This window comes from Neomonachus schauinslandi, chromosome 6 (assembly GCF_002201575.2).
Source record: "Neomonachus schauinslandi chromosome 6, ASM220157v2, whole genome shotgun sequence".
Lineage (NCBI taxonomy): Eukaryota > Metazoa > Chordata > Mammalia > Carnivora > Phocidae > Neomonachus > Neomonachus schauinslandi.
Window position 1 is genome coordinate 136,575,025 of NC_058408.1, and position 22,844 is coordinate 136,597,868.

The following is a 22,844-nucleotide window of genomic DNA, read 5'->3' on the forward strand; positions in this document are numbered from 1 at the left end:
TATTATTAATTAGGCGTGTGCTTGGAGATTACAACATGGCTACCATTCAGACATGTCCAAAATAGTAATTACTCTGAACCATTAATTACAGCTTGACAAAATCCGGGACTGTGAAGGGTCTTGGAATGTTAAATGCAAACTCAATCTATAGTTTTAATCTCTCTGTGCCTCATTTTCCTCATGTGTACAGCAAGACTAGTCATAATATCTGCTTTATATGGTGGTTGTGAAGATTAAGAGTTAAAATATGTAAGGCCCTGGTGGACAGTACCTGGGGTAGAGAGGGCAATACATAATGTTTGCAATTCCCATAAGAGTTCCTGGGAAGATGTCTAGTCTGGGAGGCTTCATTTGATCCAGGGTCATAATCAGTCCGTGTGGTAGTTCAGAATCACAGGCTTCCCCAGCTCCAACCCCAACAACTTCCTTTTTCCACTTACAAATTTGCATAGAGTCTTCCTTCGATGACTATTATATGGGTTGTGTCACTAAAGTCCTAAAAGACTCCACTCTTTGGAGTCAGGGGAACACTATGAGAATCTGATGAAACTCTAGATTCTCTCCAGAGGGAAAAAAAGGTACACGTAAAAGTTTGCGTTTGTGTTTCATTTCAGGGGGTTCATCACCCACCCCCCTGAGGTCATCCATGGACCCCAGATTAAGAATCAGTGTTTGACAGCATGGCTTAGAAGACAGCTACATTCGGGATCTTGTTCTTTTAACAATGTCTAAAGCAAGATGAGACAGAAATACATATTTGCATTGCAAAGAAGTATTAATTACCATTAGCCAGGTAAGTACTTTCCAATGAAGGGTTTTGGTGATTATGAAGAGGATGAAGAAGAAGGAGGATGAAGAGGAGGAGGAGGAGTCATCCAAAGCCAATAAAGGTAGGTAAACTAAAGGTAGACTTTTAATTTAAGTAAGCTAGGTTTGCAGCACGGCTTTGAAACTGGGAAGTGCCACATGGCTGTTATTATTAGCAACTCTAGAGGCAGTTTGGGTAACTGATTGTACCTATGGCTTTCTTTAAAACCGCCCACAGGCAAAATATTTTCACTGGGGCCCTTCACGCCTGTTCAATGATTCAGACACAAAAGAAATGCTAATTATGGGAACTGAGCTGTGAATTCTGAGTGACCCTAGGGACAAAATGATTATCTGGTGGTCTTATGTTGCTGGAAATTTATTAGGGGATTTTAAGATTACATTAACTGGTTTTCACCTTAAGTGCTCTGCCTGGAGAAGCATTTAAAGGCTCCTGATAAGAAAAATTTCAAAGAGGTAATGGCATCAGCCAAAAGATCTTTTGGGTGAGTCAGAGGTACTATAAGGAGAAAAGCCCAAGTGAGGTGGCTGGGATCAGCCAGGGTGGTGGGATGGGCTTGCCACAACCGAAAGCTTCCAATTTGATGAGGGCTCCCCTAGGCCCCTTCCCGTCTCCAGTTTCTAACAGCGACGAATGCCAGAGACCAAAGAGGAAGAAAAATATATTACAACAAAGGTCGGAGAATGAGGCCAAGGACCTCATTTCTGCTCCATTATGGTCTCAGATTGCACCTCTAACTCTAAAATCTTCTCAAGGCCCACAAGTCGACATGCTGTTACCCCTGTTGAACTTTGCCATCCTCCTCTCCCTGGTCCCCAAGGCCACCCCTCTTCTTGAACCATCCCGAGCTCATCCCTGGCTCAGGGATTGCTTACTTGTCCCTGCTGTCAGGAACATCCCTTTTCTGGATCTGCACATGGCTGACTCATTCTTATGTTCAGGTCTTAGCTTGGTTAGCAACTTTCTGTTCCCTGACTCGTCACTTTCTTCTGTGCCATCCTATTTTATTTTATTTATAGCACTTATCACTATCTGATAATAATCTGTGACTCATTTCCTTTATGTTACCATCATTCCCATGAGAATGTAAGCCTAGGAGAGCAAGGACCTTCTATGTCAATCTCTGCCTTGGCCACCACCCCCCACGCCCCGGCTTAGCACAGAGAAACCACTAGGTATACATTTGTGGACTAAAAGAATGAATGCTCAGGAATAGCATTTGCTCTGTGCCAGGCACAGGGCTGTGGTTTTTACAAATACTATCTCACTGAATTCTCACACCAGCCCTGCAAGGTAGGTATTTATCTACTATCCCCATGGCACAGATTAGGTTTCAGAGAGGTCATGCCACATTTCCAATGTCAAAACTAGCTTGTTACATGTTAGCAAGTAACCAAGACCTGATTTGAACCTAGGCATGTTTGACTCCAACACTCATAGTCTAAATCAGGAGTCAGCACACTTTTTCTATAAAGGGCCAGCTAGCAAATACTTAAGTCTTTGGGGGCATATGGTCCCTGTCACAATGATGCAATTCCATTGTAGTATGAGAACAGACAAAGACAATACATAAACAAATGGATGTGGCTGTGTGCCAAAAAAAACTTTATTTGCAAAACAAGTGGTGGGCAGGATTTGGCCCAGGGGCCGTAATCTGCAGATCCCTCCTTTAAATCATTATTTGATATATGCTATGCCAGAAGGGGGTTAAACAAAAGAGGAGGGGAGTAAAAGAAAAACATTAAAATATGTGCTCCGTGCATGGTGAACCCTCTTCAGGTAAGAAAGACAGCCATTTTCGGTTAAGTTTTAACTTAGTTTTAAAAAAAGGTAGAGTAAGAGATAGAGTTCTGGTAGGAAATAGGACTCTATTGATTCAACTTCTTGACTGAATTATGACCATCATTTAAGAGTACAGTAGACTTTAATTCAATTAAGTTATTCCATTTTTACCAAGGTTCCACTCACAGTGTAATTGCATCTGATTTTGCATCATGTGAATTATAGATGATGCCAGTGTCTAAACAGAACCACATAACCTCCCATTGCAAGTAAGCCCCCAATAGTTAATATTGAAGGACCAAGTGTAGCAAGCCACTTTGTTAAAATTCTTCCGCTTTCGACAGACAGCCTAAAACCTCCAGTCTTTCCTTCTCAAGCAAGCTTAAAGGTTATTGGCAAGAGGTGAAAGATACGATACGAATCACAGCTCTGGTCAGCCCAGAGAAATCTCTTGCAGCCTCACTGGGAAGGGGTACATGATTTGTGCTCAGTTATATGGTCATTCATAGCAGCTCTTGAGACTGAATATCAGCATTAAAGCGAAAGATCAACTCACCAGTCCCTTGGGCCTGGGCTGGGAGGTAAGGGCTGAACTTTGCGAAGGTGGGAGATGGAGGGACAGAGGCAGTAGTTTCGACAGTGTTTGGCTGTGCATAAGGACAGACTGGTGTGGCCGGGGAGTCTTCGGGGGCTAGGCCTCCTCTCACACTCCGCTTTTCTCTCGGGCAAGCCTAGGTCATCAGAAACCCATTAGACAAATATTCATTTCTCTCTTACCTGGAAGAAAGATTCCCTCTGGAAACAGCACATGGTGCTTAAACCAATAGGCACATTTTCCTCAATTTGTATGCAATTTTCCAAACTGGGGCTTTAAATTTCTGGGCAGGTGACAAAAATTCAAACTTTAGTCGGTCTCTTGAAACTTCTCCTAAGCCCATCTGTGCACCTCCTTGTAAAATCCAGTTTTAGCAAGAACGCTGCTCAGTTTCACCAGATCCCCAACCTTCCAAATCTGATCCAGCTCCTCACCCTCCACCAGCCCACAGGTGTTGCCTGACCACCCCGGCCTGTCTTCGGTGAAGAATCTGGTTAGGTCAGTTTAGCCAGGGTCCCCCTTAACCTTGCTGTTTCTTCTTAGTATTTTTCCATCTGCTGACCCCTCCCCTGCTCCTTGCCCATGCTATATTTGGAGTTGAGTCCAATCTGTCTTCCCCACTGTAAAAAGCCCCATCATGGTGGTCCCCAGACCTCTGGTGAGAGTCCTGAAGAGTCTGTTTTACCATGTTTACAGGTGTCATTGAATATTTTGTTTCTTTAACACAGGAAAGCAGCCCCAGCATGGTAGAACCAGCACATGAAGGAGAATCTAGAGATGCAAGATCTGCCCCAGCTCTGCCATTAACCTGGGCGCCCTTCCCCTCGTTTCCCCTTCTGAGCCCATTTTCTCATGAGCAACAGAATAAGTCAGTGTCATACCTGCCTTTTCATCCACCCAAATCCCTCTTTTTGTTGTCTAATACCTGTAATATTTATTATTGTTTATAGTTACTATTTAAGATGATATCTATTATCAATAAAAGTGGATTTCTATTGAGCATATGCCTTCCACATATTCTATCATTTCATTCTCACAACCTCCCTATGAAGAGGGACCCTTGTGATTGCCGACTTCTCAGATACAACAGCTGAGGTTCAGAGTAGTAACATAAATGTCCCAAGGTGAAATAGAGAGTAAGTGATAGAGCTGGGCTTTGAGCCTGAACTTATTTTTTCCAGGAACTACACTGTCTGCCTGTTTCCCATAGCCCCTGGTCAGGATCTGACTGGAGAAGAAAATACAGATTCAAACTCCATTGCCCTGAACTCCTTATTACTGCACCATGATGCTTTTCACAATGTCAAGCTAGCAAACACCAACATGTTTTCCTTGGAGGAGATGGTGCAAGAGTTCCCACAGAAGACCAACACATGGTCTTTGCCCTTGAGACACTTAGAACCCATGATAAAACCCATGACCCAATCAATGCCCCCTGGAGAAGCAGTGCAGATAACTTGCAAACCAGGAGCTCCCTCTTCCTCAGATCCTTATTGTCACCATGCAAAGAAAACATGAAACAATGGCTTCTGCAAATCTCTGGTGATTCTCCAGACTCTGGAGAATCTTTTTCTTCACTAGAGGAGGCAACTCCTTCAAAAATGGACCAAGTTAACAATCTGGTAAAAGAAGAGAAGGCAAGGGCGGGGGGGGGGGGGGCTCTCCTTGAAACAAACAGTTGGAGATTTTTAAGAAGACAATCAGTATTGGCCTGACTGGGGAGAGGGGTGGGGGCACATGGTAGGTGAAGGGTAGATGCCTAGAGATGGTAGAGCAAGGCTGAAAATGTTAATGTTTTGTGCAGAGCTGATTCTCTCGGGGGAGGGGAAGAAAGGAGAATGAGTTTAATTATTGAATGTCTACTATGATAAGGTCTTTTATATACACTAAGCATTAGGTCCTGACAACAGTGTGTAAGGTTGACGTTTTATAGATGAGGCTAGTAAGAATCCAAAGAGAGAGTCTCTCTTTTTTTTCATTCTATCTCAATGCCTATGTAGAAACCATTCTAGCTCTTATTCAGATTTTCATGAAGTAGATGGCACTTACTCCATGGAATATCTGTAAAAAATATTTAAGCTACAAAACCTAATGTAGGGCGCCTGGGTGGCTCAGTTGGTTAAGTGACTGCCTTCGGCTCAGGTCATGATCCCAGGGTCCTGGGATCGAGTCCCGCATCGGGCTCCCTGCTCAGTGGGGGGCCTGCTTCTCCCTCTCCCACTCCCCCTGCTTGTGTTCCTGCTCTCGCTGTCTCTGTCTCTGTCAAATAAATAAATAAAATCTTTAAAAAAAAAAAAAACCTAATGTAGTGCCTAGCATATAGTAGGTGTTCAATGAAACAGGATGGATGAACAACTCAATGTGGTTTCGCAAACTGAAGTAAATATAATTTGATCCAATAGTTCTCAACTGGGGATGATTTTGCCCCCAGAAAGACGTTTGGAAATGTCTGAGATACTTTCAGCTGTCACGAAAGAGGGGAAGAGTACTACTGGCGTCCAGTGGGTAGAAGCCAGGATGCTGCTAAGCATCCTACGATGCACAGGACAGCCAGCCCCACAACAAAAAATTATCTGGCCCATAATGTCAAGAGTGCCAAGTTGAGAAATTCTGATCTAATCCAACATGTTTTACAGATGTGGAAACCATGACCCAGAGAGATAGATGACCTGCCCAGGACCATACAACTCATTGATGGCAAAGCCGTGATGAGAAACATCCTTAAGCCTTCTACATTGTTCTTGCCAGACCTCAAGCTGCTGACCAACCAGAGGGCTGCCCATTACAAGAGGGAGTTCAGTGGAAAAGATTGTGTCGGCCAAAGAGCCCAGGCAAACCAAATACAATTAAGTGGACCAAGCTTGTTGCTCCCCAGTCTGGATCACACCCTGAATAAGCAGCCAGGGCAGGTTCCAGAAAACTAGGGACCAAGGCTGGGAGCACAGAGTGCTCACTAGAGGCCTTAGCTGCCCACCAGCTTTACTCCTATTCTTTCCTTTTCTTAGGGTGTAAGCCAAAACATAATTATCAAGTCAAAGAAAGAATTTCCTTCTAGTAATTAAATAGGCAAGTGAAAAATATGAATGATTAAGTGGTCATATTAGGTCAAGGTAGAAACTGCCAGAAACTGATTCTCTCCAAAAGATAGAGTCATTTGCATTATTGTTACCACCAACAACAATTTTTTTGGCATCTTACATGCCAAGAGATGGGCAAAAGGAGAAAAGTGTGTTCACCAATAAGGTGCACAGGGCACACCCTTGACCTCAAGAAGGACTCAGTCCAAACATGAGAGTCTCCTTTTGTATTGGCCATCTCAGAGCAAAACCAACATTTCAGAGTGGTAAAGGAAAACCCTCCTTATGGCTAAATTATCTAAGCCTAGCATGAATCACTTATTTTAAGTAACATTTTAATTAATTAATTAATTTGAGAGATTTATTTATTTATTTGGGAGAGAAAGAGCACAAGCATGAGAGGCAGAGAAGAGGGAGTGAGAATCTCAAGCAGATTCTGCACTCAGTGCAGAGCCCAACATGGGGCTCAGTCTCACGACCCTGAGATCATGACCTGAGCCAAAACCAAGAATTGGCGCCCGACTGACTGTGCTGCCACCCAGGTGTCCCTTAAATAACCTTAAATATAGAAACATTCAACTATAGCCCAAGAACTTGGACTTTACCACATATATTATCGGGATTTGGCTTGCCTGATGGGCATTTTCTTCTACCCATCAAACTTCGTGGGGACTTCCAATACCCTGGACCATATCTAAAATGGTGGGATAACCAGAGGCAGTATGGGACTTCATTTAACTAGACGAGATACTTTGACCCCAAGATTTCCTAATGTCAGCAGATAGATAGAAGGCCCATAAAAGGCTGCTCCAGGCCAGGGTACTGGCATCTTTTCCAGCAGTTTCTAAGCTGCATCTCAGTGGAAGCTGGAGATCTGGGTTAACACAACTCTGAAGATCAACTTTTATCTTGCAATTTCAATAAAAAATTAAACATCCTGATAACACTGAATACGAATAGCTTTTATTTCCATTGCAACTGCTTTCTGAGACAGATAATTCCCCTTTAGATTTTCATGAGTTTGGCCCAGAAATTGGATACTCAAGGCATTAAACATACAGCAGCCTGGGACGCCAAGAAAGCAGGAGCGTCTATTTAAGGATTTGGCCTCCACAGCCAGCTAAGTGTCTTCGGCAAGTGAGTAGAATTTGAATGCATCAGCTTGGCCAGTCTGCTACAGACTGAGAAATCAGACGCTAAGAAAGACACCCCAGGGGCTCCCACTTGGGTTTGGACATAGGTGTTAACCTTGTTGACAAGCAGTTTGTTTGGCAATGCTTCCCAGACTTTGAACTATCGCGGTGCGGTAAACAATGGATGCTGTTTTATTCTGCCCAGTCATAGTATTAAAATTAAATGCAACATAAACTGACAAACACATCGTCTCATAAAAGAAAGAATGTTTCAACATCCCAACAAGCAGGAGGGATAGACTTTCAGAAGGAAGGGAAGTTCCTCCTGCCAAATACACACAGCTGTACTAAAGATTGCCTACTTTGTCCTTAGTTCTTAAATCATGGTGGATTAGAAAAACATCACAGACCAGCCCTGGTCTGCAGTCTGGAATGTGGCTACTGTGAGTAGCCACTGGAGTTGCTGAGAGAAGAATTAGGTTTGAGACCCAGATTGAACAGAGAAGGTATTCCAGGGCAAGGACAGGGAGGAGTGGGCTGGAGGGATAGAAGCTGCCTTGAGAATAAGCCGCTCTGCTCTATGGTGGCACTCCCCACGTGGTAATGCTACCCTAAATTGCTTGTTTAATTACCCATCTCTTCCACTGGGCTTTGAGTTCCTTGAGAGCAGGGGCTGTGCCTTGTTGCCCTGAGTCACAGAGCTAATTAGTAGTGGGGCAGGGGTGATGGTGTAGGGAGAGGGCATTCCAAGGAGAAATGGCAAAGCACCTGGAACACAGAGTGCTGTTTCACGAACTTCTACAATGTGACGATTAGAGGGCACATTTTCTATTGTCTAATCATGGATGCTGTTTCTGGCTGGTGCAATGGATGGGGCGTCCTACCTCCATCCTACCCAAGAGTCTCACCCTGGGCATCACCCCATAAGATAATTAAAATGAGCCCCAAAGGGAGTGCGATGGGGGTCAGGACTGCTACTGCCCCAGGGAGGTGCCAGGGGACGGATGAGTGAAGGTTCAGCACCTCTGCCATGTCCCTGAACTGTCTGGGCCAAAGCAGGGCTGGGTGTGGAGCAGCCAACTTCCTGCCTGCCGGCTGCTTGATCCCCCCCCATTTTCCCACTGCCAAGTCGTAGAAGAGCTTTCAGTCCCAAGGCTTTCCATTTTCCCAGGCCCTTGTTCCTCATAATCATTTTTAATTTGGAATTGACACAAAGCAAACATCATCCACACTGTAACCAAGCAGCCCCATGGTTAAGTTCCACAGCAACCACTCCTCTCCGCAGAAAAAGTTCAGCTCACGGGGGAAATGGATGTTGCTTTTTTTAAAAACTTATTTTGGGTAGTTGTTTTTGTTTTTTTTTTAAGCCAACTCGATTTCTGGCAAGAGGCTGAAGCTCAATGCACAGAGCCAGCCTCAGCTAAACTCTCTGCCAGACCCATAGGGCAGGTTGGAGGCCAAATGCCAAGTTCATTAAGCAAGTGCATAGAGGCAAGGAGAGGATGGGGTGGGGAGGGGCCTCCTGGCCCCTGCTGCTTGAGAGCTCAGGAGTGATGGAGTATTTTCATTAGCACTGGCTCAGCATGATAACTCAGAGCCCCGGTATACATCTGAAATGCTGCTCAGGACTAGAGAACCCAGCTTCACCCTGGTAAGATCAGCAAGGCTGCAGGTTCTGGGAACTGAATGGTGAGGGTGTCCTTTCCATTGCGCATAACCTGCCACTTTCCTTTTATGACCCATTGGGGAGGATTTGCCTCAGGGTACAACTTGCTATTCAAAGTCTCTTTGGAAATGCTCTTGGTGTAATGTATTATTTATCATATAGCATTTTTGTTCCTTTCTCAATATCCATCCAATCCTCTTTGACCACCCCCCCAACCAAAGAAAGGTTTTCAAATCCTGAGTTCATGTGAAGACAGTTGTATGCTTTGAAGTATCAGTCCTGCAGCCTGCCTTCCCACCATTATTGCTGCCTCAGGCATCACTGGCTAAAACACTGATGTCCCTGGGAGGTCCTACTAAGCATTATGGCCAGCAAGCAGTAGGTAGGGATTGGCTAACAGACAGCTGAAGGCAAGAGTGCGGCCCCAGGTAAGAAAGAGGAGATAGTGAGTTGATATGCCCCTGGAGGTCAAGGGGACAGGGTACCCCATGGGGAAGGTGGGAGAGAATCAGGAGCCTGAAACTGATCATTTCCTTTCATCACGCTTGACAAGCTTAGCCTTTCCATCACCTCCCAGAGTTTCTGGCTTTGTCTGGAAAAAATGCTAACCAGCTCTTCACAAGGGCTGTCACTAAATCCCTGGCCAGAGAGCTTACAAAAGACACTGTGTGCAATGCAAAAGGAACATGGTGCTCCTGGGGGCAGGCTGAGTGGGTTGGGGAAAGGGGCAGCCAAGGAAGATGATGGGACCCTCCCCAAATCCTCAACTTGCTGCTCCCCTCCCAGCCTGCCTGTGCTTGGAATTTTACCACCAGAGACGATCGCCCCAGGTGGGTTAATCATCCACACTGGACATGTAGGAACCTGGAGGACAAGGACACAGAGAACCTGTTTTCTGTCCCTGGGAAGGGGCTTAGGGATTTCCATCTAGAAGGAGTGACCCCCGGGGAGCAAGGATGTTGGGGTCCAGCTGGGGAGTGGAAGGAGGTGCTAGAGAAAGGGGCTTCCAGGAGACAGAATCAGCCAAGTCTTCCTCCTGGCCTCCTTGAGTTTGGACTCAGGCTCTCTCCATCCATGGAGACAGCTGGGTAGAAGAGCACTGGACAGGAGTCAGGGGATTCTCCTTTAATCTGACTCTATCTTGCTATGGATCAAGGGAGTTTTAAGTACCAGAAACGAGCAACTCAGCCTGAGGAATCATTCAGTCCACCCCCCACACTTTATACTCACAGCCTTTGAGTCCCAGAGAGTTGCAGGTGGTTGGCCAGGGCCCCATGTACTGAGCACCTACCGCATTCTGGGCCAGATGGCATGTTAGGTGCTCATAAGCTAATGGTTCATCAGAGAAGCCTTTCTTGACTAGCTCCCCACCCCCAACTAAATGAGGCCCTTTGTTCTTTTTCTCACCACAAATGGGAATGACCTAATTATTTGTGTGATTTTTTTTTTAATACCTATTGCCCCCAATTCAACTGTACATTCCACAAGGGAAGGGAGCTTCCTCTGCCTGAGTCTCCACTATATCCCAGTGGCTCCCACGTGGCAGGCACACACCCACATTTAGTGAACGCAGAATTTGTATTCTCAAAGTAATCCCACAAGAGACGCATTATACCCATTTTCCAGATGAGGAAAACCGGAGCTTAGACAACTTAAATAACAAGTGCAAAAAGCAAAATTCAGCAGTGGATCTGAATGATCCTCCCAATGCTTTATTACTCTTCTAACAAAGGTTTTCAGACTTTGTAGATTCCCTTAGGTTGGGGGCCTTGGGTTTAGGCTTTTTTGGCTGTGATGTTCTAGGACCAGATGCCCCCAAACCAGTCCCTGGTCTTGTCAAGCCCTGTGCTGGATCGTGGTCCAGGCAGGGAAGACGATGCTGAGGACCACCCCGCAGTGAGGAGATCCTCACTCAGCAACTGGGAAGGCAGACAGTGGAACAGAAATATCTGCCTGACAGGAATTTCAGAGGGGACCCATCCCCCGACGGCAGGGAGCCCAAAGCTAAGTGTTTGTGAAAGCCCCTGGTATGTGGGAAGGGCACCAGCTTTGAGGCTAGATACATCAGAAATTGAGTCTCAGCTCTCACACTTACCAGCTTGGGCAAGTTAGTTCTCTGAGCCTTAGTTTGTTCCTCCAAGATACAGGATGATGCTAACCCCCTCCTTCACAAGGAGGATAAATGAGATCTGGCAGGGAAAGCCCTCAGCACAACACCTGATCGACTCCTCGACTCGGACGATCCAGCCAAAGATAATTTCCTGAAGGGCTCCCTTCAAGGCTGGACCAAATTCCTGATCTGGAGCCCCTCTCAGTCGTGAGGTTAGAGCCCGTAAGTGGTTAAACCTGGCTACCAAGGTAGGCAAGAGGCTGACAGGGAAAGCAGATCCTGACAGAGAGGACAGAGCTTGAAAGGAAGACCCGCTCTGGTCAGGATCTGTGCCCACTTACCCCCATGTCCTCAAAGCCTTGCTCACAACCTGCCCTGTGGTTCCTGTGCGGTCCGCTCAGCTGAGTGAATGGCTCAACAGTGCAGATGGGAGAGTTGCCTGGTGTCCTGCTCATTACCCTGATACCAGTCATTTGTTTTTCATGGACTCCCTCAGCACCAGATTGGCACGCGGCATAGCAGTGAAAGCATGCCCTCTGAAGTCCACCATTTACTAGGTGAACTTGTTTCTTAATACAGTTCCCTCATCTGTTAAATGGGTTGATACTCACCTCACAGGTGTGTTGTGAGGACTGAGTTAACAAGTGTAAATCACGTGGAACAGCGCTGGGCAGGGAGAATGTGCTCGGTCAGCGTTACCTGCTATTACCAGTAAGAGTTTACTGGGTGTCAGACGCTGCTAGGCTTTGGGGGCCTGGCTGCAGGCAAGACCCCTGGCTTCACAGAGCTGCCGGTGTCAGGGAGGCAATGAGTAAGGACACAAGCAATCATAAGACAATATGATTAGGGGTCCAATGAGCTAAAATGCAGGGGACCCTAACCTAGTACTGGAGGAAGACGCTTTACTCAAAGACCCAACTAATATGTTGACTTGGCCAGAGCAGGGGCCGGGGAGGGTGGAGAGTGCTCCAAGCAGAAAGGAGAGCATGCAATAAGGTCACCATGGTGGGTGGGAAGAACGAGTATCCGTGTGGCGGGACAGGGATGGACGCAGGGATGGTGAGAGAGGAGGATCCAGACCATCCAGACGATGGTAAAGGGAGGAAGTGTTCCCAAAGGAGCAGGAAAGAAATCAGGTCCAAGAGGTACAACCCCCTACTCTAGGCTTGTCCTCCCTCTTGCCATTTCCCTTAAAATTAGGAGGGGATAACCTCCTCGGACCATTACTCTGAATACTCAGGAAATCCAATGGGGAGCCTCGGCAGAGAAAATTCCCTGGGGGGGCGCTGCAGAGTCATCAGCAGGAGGAAGGGTCCTCCACCCTGTGGAGAAGCTTTGTGGGGCAAAGTGATGCCAACATCCCGCCGACGCCAGCAAAGCACAAACAACCCGGGTACAGGCAGTTCGGAACTAAGGCAGCCTGGATGGAAGCACTTGGCAGTTAAAACAACCGCCATGACCACAGAGAGGAAACACAGTCAGCCAACATGCGGACGGAAGAACCAGTTTTAATACCAGTTTACTCTAAAAGCCTTCTTTTCTACTTAATGCCAAGATAAAATGTTTTTCTTGTTTTGCACCCTGTTCCCTGCCCCGCCCCCCTTGGCCACCTCCAGCCAAACCTCCCAGAGAGGACAGTTCGGTCCTCATCCCCAGGCAGTTAACCCCCAGCTGTGGCACCACACGGAGCCCAGCTTGCATCAGCAGCGAGGAGGAAGTCCTCTGACTTGTCCTCCGACTGCTCAGCCCAAGCTGAGCCGGGAGCATTGCGGGGATGAGAACAGACCGGGCATGGCACACGGGCATCTCTGACAAAGTGGGAAAGAAATTCTCATAAATGTGGTGCTCGGCCCCACTCTGCTCTTCTCTGTGGTCAACATCATGAGGACTAGCGCCACCAAGCCCACCCTTTGAAGGCCATGTCCCATTTGCAAATCAGATCAGATAAATTTCAAGCTAAAGCAACTGGACTGTTCATACAGCATCCAATACCCTGTCAGGACTTTGGGGTTCTGAGCCAGTGGGGAGGATGACAGACACGCCAAGGGAGTGGACAGACCCCGGGGGGGCTTCATGAGAGCAAAAGTGCTCAGATGCCAATGATACCTGGCAATCATGCTCACACCTCACTCCAGCTGCAAATAACTCACACCTTGGCCTTGCCTTTCTGTAGAATTCCAAGATTCGGAGTCTTTTTTTCTTGCACTTCCTTTTCCCACTTTTTCTGCCTCTCCTGCTTTCCACTCTGAGCCCCAGAGTTTCCACCGTACACCCATTTCAAATGTCATGACATCCTAGGAAATTAGACGCCCTCCCCCAAAAAATTACCTTTAATACCTGTATCCTTGACTCTGTAGTGTTTGAAGAATTATGTTCAACCAGTTGATTTGCAAAGCTGATGGAGACTCTTCAGAAGACAGCCCCTGCGCGTGTGTGGCGGCGGATGGAAGCTCCTTTGGCTGTCTGTACGGCTGGAGGCCGAAGGACTTTGGGTGCTCGGGAGTAACCTCAGAAAAAGTCCCCGGGCAGCAGCAAACTCTCCCAGCACAGTTTTGAAACACCAGAGGAGGAGGAAACCTCTTTAATCAAATAATAACCAGCCGGAGATAAGGCCTGCTAGTCCGAGATGCGCCAGCCAATCACCTGCTTCCTTCCCCCCCCACGCAAGGGCAAACAGACCCAGGCTTTTGGAGTGAGTTTCAGGGCTCGTTATAATTTAATGATGCTGTAAGTGGTGCCTTCTTGGCTTTGCCTGGTGGGGATTTTCTGACTAGGGAGTGAAGCTCCCAGCTCAGGAGCCTCGTTCTCAGTGGAGGAGCCTGACCCAGGGGCTGCAGCTGAGGATCCTGAGCAAACACGTGGGGCACTCAGCTCCCAGCCTGGATGCTTCCATGTTGCCAAGGCCAAGAGAGTTATCAGTGCTGCTAAGAAACCAAGCCTGAGTGGGGCTGAGCAGGGCTGGGTAATGGGGGCGGGGGGGGGGGGGGGGAGTGGTAAGTATATTTGGCACCAGATGAGCAACTTATTGACTATGTCCCTGAAGAGGTCATGGAGATGCTAGGGACTTGCTGTCACGTGTTAGAGATGCTTCACATGCATTTCCTTGGGTCCTTCATTGGCAGTGACTTAGAGCTTCTCCATATTCTTCATCCTTCCCTACCACTTTCCCCTCTCACGTCTCAGTCTGTCTCTGTTGGGCCACAGAGGCATCATGAGGAGGGTGGGTGTTGGCAGCTAAACAGACCTGAGAATGGATAATGGCTCCACAGCCTTGTAGCCCTCTGACTTTGAACATGTCACTCAGCCCCTTCTTGGCTAAGCTGCTGCTAAGGATTTAATGGGAGAACTCTGCCAGGTCCCTGTAAGGTTCTATGTGCCCTTAGGAAAATAAACAAACCCTTAAATCCTGTTGATAAGGTAGAGCTCCTCCCTAAAGGAACTTCAGTACATCTTTGTTATGCAAATAACATTTAGTCACTAGTAGAATCAATTTTAAGACATTTCAAACGACCTCAGAAAGAAACCCTTCCCATTAGCAGTCATTCCCCTTACCCCCACCCCAATCTCCTCTATCAACCGTTCATTTAATAGAGATCGATTTTGTATCTACTGTATCAGAGACTGAGGTAATCCGGGGAGGGGGGAGGACGGGGGGGGGAACTCATCTTGATGCTCCTTCCCAACCCGCTCCTACAGCACAGGAGGCAGGAGTTTATTAGAGAGTCCTTTGTGCAGTCAAGCCAAAGGAAGGGGCCAGTGAAGACAGCTTGTCACAGAGAGTTTGGGCCTGTCCAAAGGGGGCAGGGGAAAACCAGCAATGATGGACAGAAGGGGACTCAAGTCAGTGGGCTCCCTGCAGGGCTCCAACTAGGGGAAAAAAGAGGATAAGCAAGGTTGCATCTCCACTTTAAAATATATATAGGGACGCCTGCGTGGCTCAGATGGTTAAGCATCTGCCTTCGGCTCAGATCATGATCTCAGGGTCCTGGGATCGAGCCCCTCATCGGGCTCCCTGCTTGGCAGGGAGCCTGCTTCTCCCTCTCCCTTTACTGTTCCCCCTGCTTGTGGGCTCTCTCTCTCTCTCTCTGTCAAATAAATAAATAAAATCTTTTAAAAAGGGGTGCCTGGGTGGCTCAGTCGGTTAAGCGTCTGCCTTGGGCTCAGGTCATGGTCCCAGGGTCCTGGGATCGAGCCCCGCATCGGGCTCCCACTCAGTGGGAAGCCTGCTTCTCCCTCTCACTTTGCCCCTCCCCCTTGCTTGTGCTTTCTCTCGCTCTTGCTCTCTCAAATAAATAAAATCTTTAAAAAAAAAATCTTTAAAAAATATATATATAAAACAGCCTCCTTAAGATATAATTTATATACCATACAATTCACCCATTTAAATTATATAATTCAACAATATCTAGCATATTCACACAGTTGTGTGGCCAGCAGCAGAATCCATTTTAGAACATTTTAACACCCCAAAAAGAAACCCTTTCCCATTAGCAGTCATTCTGCATCCCATCCCCCATCCCCACCTCTACCAGCTCTAGGCGACCACTGGTCTACTTGTGTCTCCCATGGATTTGCCTATTCTGAACATTTCATGTAAATGGAATCATATACTATGCGGCCTTTGTGACTGGCTTCTTCCACTTAGCATCATGTTTTCAAGGTTCACTTCATTCCTTTTATTGCTGAAGTACTATTCCATTGTGAAAATATACCATGATTTGTTTATCCATTCATTGCTTGATGGACATTTGGATGGTTTCCACATTTTTGCTGTTATGAATAATGCTGCTATGGACATTCATGCACAAGTCTCCACTCCCCTTTGTCCACAAATTCACAACCCCATAGCAGAAAAGCAAGAAGGCAACAAAGCAAGGAAGAGAGCTAGCCTTCGAAGGGATTCTCTCCAGCCAGAAGTTAGAATGTCATAGCAGTAGCTCAGTCATATTTGCACAGATTTTTACCATGCAGAAGCACCATCACACATTCCCCTTCATGTAATTGTCCCCACAATCCTAGGCATGAGGGAGATATTATTTTTATTGTCATTTTAAAGATGACATCATAAAAAATTAGAAAGTTTCAGTAACTTGCCAAAAGTCACCCACCCAAAAATTGAAGCCAGAATTAAGTCCTATGTTTTTTTCTACTCCAGATCTTCACACACAAAACAGATCTTTAATCTTCTCTTACATACTCAGGCTTGGCTTCCAGGATGTGTAGTTCCAGGAGAAAAAAGAAGAAAATAAAAAAAGAATTTCGTTGGGCGCCTGGGTGGCTCAGTTGGTTGGGCGACTGCCTTCGGCTCAGGTCATGATCCTGGAGTCCCAGGATCGAGTCCCGCATCGGGGTCCCTGCTCGGCAGGAAGTCTGCTTCTCCCTCTGACCCTCCTCCCTCTCATGCTCTCTCTCTATCATTCTCTCTCTCTCAATAATAAATAAATAAAAATCTTAAAAAAAAAAAAAAGAATTTCGTTATTATTTATGAAGAAAATGGCAGTTAGACCAACAAAAGAGATGTTATCATCCGCATTTTAAAAATGTGCACTTGGGGCGCCTGGCTGGCTCAGTCATTAAGCGTCTGCCTTCGGCTCAGGTCATGATCCCAGGGTCCTGGGATCGAGCCCCGCCTCGGACTCCCTGCTCGTTGGGAAGCCTGCTCCTCCCTCTCCCACTCCCCCTGCCTGTGTTCCTGCTCTCGCTATCTCTCTCTCTGTTGAATAAATAAAATCTTTTTAAAAAAATAAAATAAAATAAAATAAAAATGTGCACATTTGGCCCAGAGAGATTACATATCTTTTCTGAAAACACAGACCTAGTAAACCACACACTGATGACTGAAAGGCAGATATGTGAATCTCAGACACGGGCTAGGTCAGCTCACTTTCCTGCTAACATTTAACTGAGAGCAGTTGAGGTCCCGGTTGTTCAGGTGAGAGGAAGGGTAACCTCGGAGGAGGCACTGCAGGTAAGGGAAGACCAAGGTGAGGAAGATGCCATGCATTGCAGGGGAGTAAGGAACATAAGTCTGAAGATGCAGAGGAAAGATGGCTATGAAAAGAAGAAGAGCAGGAGATAAGAGAGAGAATGCAGGGAGAGTCCTGTTGAAAGGCTGGCCATGTTCCCAGCTTGCTTGTGGCCAGCAAGTTTCATCCAAACCCTAAGGTTTGATAAACAATATAAAGAGATGTTCTGGGTGGAATGATGTGGGATAGACATCAACCAGGGATAGCAAGTGTGGGGACAGAGCTACAGAGCCCACCCAGCTTCTGATCACCTGTCCAGCCCCAACCAAAGAGCACAGACCCGGTGAGTACCACCCATGAGGGATCCTCCTGGAAGGTGGAGGGCAAAGTTCCCCATGGGGAGAAGGAGGCCTGGCAGGCACAGGTGATGGGCATGGCCACAGCTCACCTCTGAAGGGGAGATTCTGTGCAAAGGGCTTCTCACCTGGGAGTAGGGATCGTGGGATGGACAGAAGGGGTGTGAAAGTTCCGGACGTCTGGAGCTAGCCAGGTGTCTCAAGGCTGCTGGATCTTGACCCATTGCACCAAGATCATGCACACAGCATTTGGTTTCCTTGGGCCCATTACTTGCAGAATAGAGTACATACCAGGAAAACCACTGCCAGAAAAAAGTTGGTTAGAAAACTCTCTAAGAGTATGAAACAGTCCCAAGCTAGGACCAGGTCTAGCTGGTACTCATATCTCTGAGCTATCTACAAGACCCACTTATGGAAAATTAAAGGGTAACTTTTTTTTTTTTTAAAGGGTAACTTTAGATCTGCTCCCACTTAAGAGTACCAGAGAATATTGGGCATCAGGATGAAAAACAAGGCAAGCACCTATCAGTAGGTTCAACTTGGTGAGAAAAAACAATACCTATTGGCACCTACCATGGGCCAGGTCCTAGAAAACCCTATAGGGTAGGAATATGTACACCCATTTCAGAGAATGGAATAGTAGAGCTCAGAGAGGTTAACTAAAATGCCTGAGGTCATACAGTTAATATGTGGTATAGCTGGGACTTAAGCCTAAGGCCATCTGACTCCCAAACCCATGATCTTTCTGTGATTTCACCTTAGCACTCATAAGAGAGTTCTCAGTGGGTATCCAGGTGGCTCAGTCAGTTGAGCATCCAACTCTTGGTTTCAGGTCTGGTCATAATCTCAGGGGTCCTGAGATCCAGCTGCATGTCGTATTGGGGTGCTCAGTGGGGAGTCTGCTTGAGATTCTCTCCCTCTGTCCCTCCCCACACCAGTGCGAGCATGCACACACTCCCTCTCTCTCAAATAAATAAATAAATCTTTAAAAAGAGAGAGAGAGAGAGTTCTTAGATTCATTTCCTTTGTCTTTCACAAGCTGCCACTATTCTCATTCTTCCTTCAGTGATCTTTCAAGCATTGCCCAAATCATGTGTGGGTTGACATAGAACATATGTGCATCTAGATCCATATTTATACGTAGCTGTGAGAATACATATCTGGGCACATATTCATGTGTCTGCTTCCTTGCTTTTAGCTATCTCTGTTCCATCACCTTCAGAGAAGGGTGCAAGTAGCTTTGGTTTTAATTTCCTCAAGGCTCTGTCAAAGTTTGACCTTAAATAGTTGGTTGATGGACAGTCTTCTTATTTATGTCAGCTCTTGAGTAAAGAAATTGGCTCCCATGACAAGGGGAATTTTCCTACTGTAGCCATCTTCTGAGTACCTGGTCCTGGGACGGGTCTTTCATCCCAGAGAAGATCTGTACAAACTTTCATTAATGGAGGTGCCCAGGGATGCAGACCATTGATGTTTGTGTCATGGCCAAATAAAAACCCTCTTGGATTTGGGCTCCATCTTCACTACTTAAGGACAGAACACACACAGAGACACACACGCTTGTCAATTGAGTTGGGGAGACTACCCAATATATCGTAAATCCAAAAGCATCTTAGCACCAGGCGGCTAATATAAATGAGAAAAATAGGTTAGGCATAATTACGAGGGAGTGGTTGGGGCTGAGGTCAAATGGAGGATACATATCCCATCTAAGGACATCTACCATGTCCAGCCAAATATTGCATGGGAAAATGTAGGCTGTGTTGTCAGATCTCTTTATCTTCAAGAGAGGCTAGAAATATGGACTTTTATGTGAAATCTCCAAAATTTTTTAAAATTGGGCAACTGTTCAGGCCAAAAAATCCCCACAGATTTTCAAGATAAATTCAGCCAATGGGCTGTCAGTGTTTGCCCCATAATGTAGACAAAATACACATTCACTTACATTTACTTACTAACACTTTCACAGTGACCAAAGTTTCTAAATAGACTGTAAGAGCCAATCTTGCAAGTGGCTTATGGGTTCCTCTCTCTTGCTTCCCTAGAGTAATTACAGTGTGGTCAGAGGACCCCTTTTTCAGAAGTCTCTGGGTACTTACTAAGCACACAGATCTCAAGGCACCACCCTGGAGGCCCCAGGGAGAGAAACCAAGAATGGCCTATTGTTTGCTCCTCACTGTGAATAGTAGCAGGATTCCAGTCATTAGGAGTCCCACACAAACCCACACGTATTTCTGTAGATGTTTTTTTTTAAATGACTCATCAGTGTCTATCAGGCCCCTCAATATCCTAAGCTTGTTTGTGGCCAGGGACCCACGAAATCACAGTACCTGGCATGGAGCCTAGTCATAGGTGGATACTCAGTGAATGCTGAATAGGTGGAGGCAACACGTGGGCGTGGGCAAGGCTGCACTGAGGAAGAACACCCAGTATACACGCCTATCGTCATGCCTGATGAGAACATTCCAAGCTCTCCTCCAAGGCTGCCTCTTTGAACCACTACCACACACTGTTCCTGACAATCTAGAACTGATCTGTCACTCTCCTTTGTTGTTGTCTCTGCCATGATTTAACGCACACTCCCTTGTCCGGGTGCGCAGATTGGTCTTCCTGGCTAGACCATGAGCTCCCTGGTGATGGGAACAACATTCCTCAGATCCCAGGAACTTCCAGGCCTGGCACAGCACCTGGCAAGGGGGTGCAGGCAAGCAATGCATGTCGTGCCAGCATAGAGGTATGTCGCTCAGCTTCCCTTTCAAGAGAACCTGCTGCAGGTGTGTGGTTGACGAACATCCTCTAGATGCTGCCATTTTGGATCCACTACACATTTCAGCCAAGGCCACGTTTTCGTAGGCTGCTGCCGGTCAATGGCTGGGCATGACCGCGCACTAGAGCCAATCCTTTTCTGCCCCTGTGTGCTTAGTAAGTACCTGGAGACTTCTGCCCATCAGCCCAGCCGTGATGGTCTCAGAGATGCACTGTGGTCTGAGGCTCTTCCTTCCTCCCCTCTCTCCCTTCACAGGGCTCAGACTGGCATCATGGTCCAAGACCTACCTACTTCTGCTTCCTCCCTCTGTATCCTTTGAAAGCATTTCCCCCCAGTAAATCTCCTGCATGCCTACTCCTGTTTCAGGACCTGCTTTTTGGAGAACCCCCAACTGTTGAACAATCGAAGTGCCTGAACTCCACCAATAGCCAGGGACTTCCTTTCTTGCACATGAAAAAAAAATCTATTCGCCTCCCACTTTACATTCAAAGACATGGTGTGAAAGTCTTACCTTAGAACCAATGAAAGAAATTCTGCCGTGTACTAAGACATTCTCTTCTGTGAAGCCATGAGTTGCAGTGGAATGAATTGGAGCCCGTGGGAGACCTAGGTAGCTGTACATGGCATTGTGATCTCGAGCAAGGACCTCTCCTTTGGGGTGCCTCATTTGTTTAATAAGGCTAATACGTCTTCCTGAGGTTGAAAGACACTTCTAAGCCCCAGTTGGAGATGTTCTTGCCCAGGAGGCCACAACAGCAAAGGAAATCTTAGATGATGTTCATTTCCCTATAAATGCTCTGCTCGACCAGAAACATAGTATATCCACTGAGCCAGTCCCCAAGTGTGAAGTTAACTCACACTTACTTTCTCGTTCCTTATTCATTTTCTATTTGTCTCCACCTTATGTCTTATTCTTTATCATTTCATCCCATCGTGCCGTTCTCTGGTCCCTTGGAAACAGAGACTGCCTGCTTCATGAAACGTTAAACAAATGTTGGTTGTATCAACAGAACTATCTCACTTAATCATTGTTAACACTTACTCCCTGGATGTATACATTTAAAAAACATGTCTCGAGTGCCCTAAAACAAAATTGACAAACTTTTTCTGTAAAGAGCTAAATAGAAAATATCTTAGGCTTTGTGGGCCTTATGGTGTCTGTCACAGCAATTCAATTGTCATGTAGGTGAAAGCTGCCGTAGATAATATGTAAAAGCAATGTGATTGTGTTTCAATAAAACTTCATTAAAAAAAAAAAAACTCATAGGGGACTGCATTGGGTCCAAGGGCTGTAATTTGCTGACCCTTGCCCTAGAGTCACAGAATCTCATGGTTGAAAAAGATAATAAACATCGTGAGGTTCAGGGTACCAAACCTTCTTCCTACATTCCTGGCAGAGCTGATCAATCAGGAGGCATCTTCCTACAGTGCTCACTAGTGGCCTCAGAATCCTTCTTAACACAGGGCTGTAGATCAAGCTGAGCTGGTATATATAGCCTGTTTTCTGCCAGTGGAAAAAACAGCAGACGTTTATCTATACAAACAAAGATGGTAAATCCCTACTTTCCAGAGATAGAAATAGGGCAATAGAAAATTCCAACCCAATTATTCCTGTTACAGAAAATCATGATCATTTTGTATGCAATGATTTAACTTATTATTACTTAAGTATTATTTTAAATGACTGGTCTTTAGCCCCATATGGGTGCATTTTGCATTGAAGAAGTGTGGTCCACATTTTAAAACACTTTGTTAGGTATTGTCATTGAATCACTGGCCTCAGTTTTCTCATGTAGGAGTTGTGGGGACTGAACAAGATCAGAAGGAAATGATAGACATTACTATATATACCAGAGGAGGTGGAGCCTAAGCCAGGCTCCAAAAACATGGCTACTGGTGATTCCTTTATTTATTTCTTAAATGTATTTACTGCAGTATTTATTGGGCCAGGCATTCTTCTAGGTGGGAATGAGTTGCCATTGTTTACGTAGAGGTCAGTGAAGGCTTCATTTATGAAGAGAGAAGTCATGTCTGTTCTATGAGAAATCACAGTGCCAGGGGCACCTACTGAGGATCCTCCCACCCCCAACCCATTGTTCCCTAGAACATTCTTTTTCCTTCACTTCCCCACATAGACATCCCTCCTCTGGGAACCTCCTCTGACTACTCTGAGGATCACATCATTTTTCTTATGGACACTCATTCATTTTTTTTCAACAAGTTTGTATTGAGCACCTATGACGTGCCAGATCCTATACTGGGCCCTGGATTTACAGGAGAGACTCAGGAAAGTCCTTGCCATACAAAGCATCCAGTTTGGGTTTCCAATTCCTTCCTGATAGCTTTTTTCCCCAAGGTGCAAGAGGATGCTGAAGAAGGGAGAAGGCTGACATTGCTGAGCACTAGCACATTCCCAGTCTCATGATATGTGCTCTTCTGCAATCAGGTGGCCTGATCCTGGAAAGAGGGTCATCAATGGGCAGATGACAGAAGAGGAACAGAGAAGGGTTGTGCAGAGCACGGGAGTCAGAACCTAGAGGTTGAAGGGGAGTGGACAGCCATT

The 22,844-nt window shown here is 46.2% G+C and overlaps 1 protein-coding gene across 2 annotated transcripts in view; it reads right to left on the reverse strand.

Annotated features, from left to right (window-relative positions):
* The window catches only part of GPAM (glycerol-3-phosphate acyltransferase, mitochondrial), a 58,572-nt gene extending 44,952 nt beyond the window's left edge, over window positions 1–13,620 (reverse strand). Inside the window, exon 1 of one of the 2 annotated variants that reach the window (XM_021699610.1) lies at window positions 13,530–13,620. The gene's annotated coding sequence lies outside the window, so the exon portion shown is untranslated. Of the gene's footprint in view, window positions 1–13,520 lie in introns of both variants that reach the window. The other variant, XM_021699609.1, reaches the window with a different exon arrangement.
* Window positions 13,621–22,844: the final 9,224 nt, after the last annotated feature.